Source organism: Triticum aestivum, chromosome 4D (genome assembly GCF_018294505.1).
Source record: "Triticum aestivum cultivar Chinese Spring chromosome 4D, IWGSC CS RefSeq v2.1, whole genome shotgun sequence".
NCBI classification, from domain to species: domain Eukaryota; kingdom Viridiplantae; phylum Streptophyta; class Magnoliopsida; order Poales; family Poaceae; genus Triticum; species Triticum aestivum.
Window position 1 is genome coordinate 90167117 of NC_057805.1, and position 5513 is coordinate 90172629.

Consider the following 5513-nt stretch of genomic DNA (forward strand, 5'->3'; position numbering starts at 1 on the left):
TCCGTCGTCCGTGCCCGCGAGCACTGCCGCCGTGCCCGCGCCGCCCTCTTCCTCGTCGCCGGCCACCGCCTCCGCCGCCCGACGCCGCCCGGTCGTCGCCGTCTCCTCCGTCCCCGTCCGCCGGCCGTCGCCTCTCCCCGAGCTCCGGAGAGCAGCATCTCCGGCAGTCCAAACCCTAGATCTCGCGGTTGACTTCCTCTTCTCCCCCCGAAAATTCTTCCAAGTCCCATTTTTTTCACTTTATATGCTCCTGTTCATCGCATTATAACTCTCTGCATATAGCTCCGTTTCGTGCGTGTAATATATCGAAATGTTCGCCTCGAGATGCTCTTCATTTTGTTCCATTGTTCCGTGTTCATTTGAGTCCATCTTGATGCCCAAATCTCTAGTGCAAGAGTGCTAGTTGCTGTTAACTGCTGTTACTTATCAGAACTGGGCGTTTTGTTGTTTTTGTTGCATTTTATCTGTGCATCTTATGAGTATGAGCTCTACATGTGTTTTGTAGTATGCCATGCCATCTTTACAGAGGTGTATGCCATGTATTTTTGTGATCTCTATGGTGACTAGCACAAGCATGCAAACTAGGCTCCGTGATGTTTCTGATTTCAGGGACTTAGTAAATTTACTGTCTTTGTCTGGTGTTATTTTGTTGCTATGTATACATGTGGCTACAGAGACATCCATGCTCCTTTTGGAGATGTTCAGTAAGGATGTTTTGTAGATATGGTTGTATTTGATCCATTACTGCCCTTTTTTGCAATTATGGAGTGCCATAGCATGACTCGATCTTGCTCTACTTTTGCTATAAAATATTTCTGGCAGATTGTTTACGTGTTATTCAATTTTGCCAAGGTTGTTGGAGTTATTCCATTCATGCTTTGTATTTGCTCTTGCCCTGGATAGCTTCATAAACATGCCATCTTACTGTAGGTGTGCTTTTTATGTCATGCATTACTTTGTGGTGAGTGCATCAAGCTCACCAAGATGCCCTCATAATGTCTGTTTCTGCCATGCTCTGTTTTCTGCCAAGTCCGGGACCTGTTAATGAAACTTGCTATGTTTACATGGTTGCCATCATGTATTCTGTGCCTTTTTGGCTCATGTTCAGTAAGGGACTTTTGTTCTATGCAGTTAGTAGATTCATGCCATGCCTATGTTTGCTATGATATGTTCCTGTAGCATGTTGTTCTTAACTCTAAACATTGCAACCTGATGTTATTTCTGTCATGTCCAGTAATTTCTGCCAAGTCTGTGAACCTGTTATTATTTGCAATCTTGCCATGTCTTTTTGAGCATGTTCTAGTGATTCCTGGAGATAGCTCAGTGATCATGTTTTGTTGTGCTTTACCTGTACATCATGTCCATGCCTTTTGTTTTCCTGTTGAGTTGCTGTAGCATATTGTTTTGGTGCTTGCTAGTTGCCTAGTTGTTGTTTTGGACAGATTGTTGCTGACTTGTTTGGAGTGTATGTGTTGCACCGTTGCTCCGTTTGGAGTGTGCTCTATATGAAACTTGCTTAGTTTTGCATGTAGTCTCATATTATCATGTTGCATCCATGCCTTGAGTGTGTTTGTTTGATGTTTGAATGCATTTTGCATCCATGCCATGTTTAACTTGTTTTGCTCATATCTTCTAGGCCGTAGCTCCGAATCTAATGAACTTTATATGTAACTTGACTAGAATTTCGTGTAGATCATCTTGGTGCATCTTAACTTGCTGTTTAACAACTTGAACATAAGGTTTATTCAGTTCTGGACCAATTTCGGAATTTGCATATGAGGACTTACCGGAATTGTTATGTGTTGTTTCCGGCCTCATTTAAACTTGCTTGTATGTGTTTTTCTTGTATGCATCATCTCTTGTCATGAGTAGCTTCATGTAGCCTTGCTATGCATCATACTTGGTGGTGCATCATGCTTTGTTCTTGTGTGGTGTGTTTACCATGTTGTGTGCTTCTTCTCGATAGTTCCCGTGTCGTTGCGATCGTGAGGATTCGTTCGTCTTCGTGGCTTCATCTTCTTCATGGACTCGGCCTTCTTCCTAGCGGGATTTCAGGCAAGATGACCGTTACCTTGGATCTCATTACTATCATTGCTATGCTAGTTGCTTCGTTCTATCGCTTTGCTGCGCTACCTATCACTTGCTCTTCAAGCCTCCCAAATTGCCATGAACCTCTAACCTTTGCCACCCTTCCTAGCAAACCGTTGTTTGGCTATGTTACCACTTTGCTCAGCCCCTCTTATAGCATTGCTAGTTGCAGGTGAAGATGAAGATTGCTCCGTGTTGGATTATGTTAATGTTGGGATATCACAATATCTCTTATATTATTAATGCATCTATATATTTGGTAAAGGGTGGAAGGCTCGGCCTTATGCCTGGTGTTTTGTTCCACTCTTGCCGCCCTAGTTTCCGTCATACCGGTGTTATGTTCCTTGATTTTGCGTCCCTCACACGGTTGGGTGATTTATGGGACCCCCTTGACAATTCGCTTTGAATAAAATTCTTCCAGCAAGGCCCAACCTTGGTTTTACCATTTGCCTCACCTAGACCTTTTTCCCTTGGAAGTCGCGCTCTCGAGGGTCATCTTATTTTACCCCCCCCCCCCGGGCCAGTGCTCCTCGGAGTGTTGGTCCAAACTAGAGCCACTTGCAGCGCCACCTCGGGGAAACTCGAGGATTGGTTTTAGTTGTACGTAGTGTTCATCCGGTGTGTCCTGAGAACGAGGTACGTGCGACTCCTATCAGGATTGTCGACACATCGGGCGGCTTTGCTGGTTTTGTTTTACCATCGTCGAAATGTCTTGTAACCGGGATTCCGAGACTGATCGGGTCTTCCCGGGAGAAGGAATATCCTTCGTTGACCGTGATAGCTTATAATGGGCTAAGTTGGGACACCCCTGCAGGGTATAAACTTTCGAGAGCCGTGCCCGCGGTTATGTGGCAGATGGGAATTTGTTAATATCTGGTTGTAGAGAACTTGACACTTGACCCTAATTAAAATGCATCAACCGCGTGTGTAGCCATGATGGTCTCTTCTCGGCGGAGTCCGGGAAGTGAACACGGTTTCTGGGTTATGTTTGACGTAAGTAGGAGTTCAGGATCACTTCTTGATCATGGCTAGTTCACGACCGTTCCTTTGCTTCTCTTCTCGCTCTTATTTGCGTAAGTTAGCCACCATACTTGCTTAGTCGCTGCTGCAACCTCACCACTTTACCCCTTCCTTTCCCATTAATCTTTGCTAGTCTTGATACCCATGGTAATGGGATTGCTGAGTCCTCGTGGCTCACAGATTACTACAACACCAGTTGCAGGTACAGGTTATGCGATGATCATGACGCGAGAGCGGTGCTATTTGTTTTGGAGTTCTTCTTCTGCTTCTTCTTCGATCAGGGGATAGGTTCCAGGCCGGCAGCCTGGGCTAGCAGGGTGGATGTCGTTTGAGTTTTTGTTTATGTTTCATCCGCAATCGGATGTGGTTCTCTTGTATTTTGATGTATTCTTGCGGTAGGTGTATGCCTTGTATGTATCCCCATCTATTATGTAATGTTGATGTAATGATATCCACCTTGCAAAAGTGTCTTCAAGATGCGCTTCTATCCTTGGTGGGACCTTCGTGTTCCTTTAGGATAGGGTCGCATCTTGGGCGTGACACAAGCAGAGGAAGAACACGGTGGTCGCCGGAGATTTGGAAGACGGCGAGCAGAGGCAACTCCAGGGGCTCCAAGAAGTCGGAACAGCTTCACCGACGAGAGGCGGAGTCTCCGGATGGGTTGCCCTGGCCTGAGATGGGCTGGAGCTACCGTGACGACCAGAGAGGATCGCCGGCGAGCTCGAGCTCGGGGACGGCGGCCCGCGGTCTGCCCGGCCGGGCTACTGTTGCCTATGTTCTAAAGGAGTGGGTGGGAGTGGTGGATGGTGCTCGAGGAGGCTGGGGGCGACTCCATTTATAGGCGAGCAGAGAGGGGGGTTCGGGCTCCGCCGGTGGACACATGTCCATGGCGCCCGGTGACGAGCGGCGTCACTGAGAAGGCGACGCAGCTCACGCGGCGACTGTTGGCGAACGGGGACGAGCACAGGAGCGAGGAGAAGGCGACGAGCATAGTGCGCACCGCACTGTTGTGTTGGCCGGACCGTGCCCATGCTCGCTGCGGGGAGCTCCGGCGTCGCCGAGCGCCAGGAGGGAGTTAATGGCATTGAGACGAGGATGGTGGCGAAGTTTGGCACGCTAGGGCAGACGGGGGAAGCGAGCACGCGCGAACAGAGCGCCCAGAACAGAAAATATTTTCTGTAGCAAAAATATTCCAAAAAGGGATGAAATATTTTTGCTCAGGAAGGTGTTCTAGGGTTCAAAGAATATTTGTGAATTATCTCAGATTTTTTTGGGCCGTAAAAATTGGGGTTGCTTTGGAGCATATTGAACTAGCTAGGGTTTTTTAGAGGAAAATTAATATTTTTCATTTAAGAAAAATATTCCAAAGATTATTTTGGGGTGGATCAGAAGGGAAATGATGATTAGGGAGGGAAATGAAGCACTTGGGTGAAAGCCAAGGATACCCAAGTGTTTAAGTCCATATGAAACGATTCAAAAATTCCAAATTTTAGAATAACTCCAAATGAAAATCAGGCAAATAAGAGGGGGCAAAAACCAGGCTGTCGCAGTATTTGAATCTTGATACATCACTTGTGTACATCTCTAAATGGGAGCACACATTATGCTGCGTGTGACATTTGAGTTGGACATGAAGTGTTCCAAATATTCGAATTCACCTTAAACTGAATTCTAGCTTCCGAATTTGAGTATCGGCATTTGTAAACCATATTCATATATGACAGTGGAATACATCTTTACCGTCCTTTTGAAGATATATAAAAACACATAGAATGATTTATGAAGCTTCGGATCGGAATACAAAATGGATTCAAATTTAGTTGCCAGGGTAAACGTGGATGCTTATTGTCCCAAAATTCGAAACAAGCGGCAAAATGTCCACTCCCACGTCGGCTGCCCGAAGCCAAGTGTTTGGGAGATGAAAATTTGTAGCGACCAGACCTCAAATGGCCCGTGCTGCTGTTGTCGTGGAATTGTCACGGCAGTTGTCCTCGAGCTAGGACTTAGTCGTGGAGCCATCGCAGCTAGGAAACTTGAAGGGGTTATGCGGGACAAGGAACACGAGGGTTTATACTGGTTCGGCCCCTTACGGTGAAGGTAAAGCCTACGTCCAGTTCGAGGTGTTATTGATTAGGGTTACGATCTCCAGGGAGCTAAACAGCTATGCCCGGCTCTCGGAGAGATTGTCGTCGTCCTTGAACCGCTGCCGGGTCCTCCCTTTATCTAGGGAGGCTGACGCCCAGCAGCCCTTAGAGTCCCGGCCGGCTCATAAGAGCGTCCGGCTCGGACTCTAATCAATACTTGCCTTACACTACAAGTCTACTATAACAATGATTGTAACTACGGGCTTTAAGCCATATCCGGGTCTCAGCCCATCTCTAGCCCATTATCTTGAAACTTAGCTC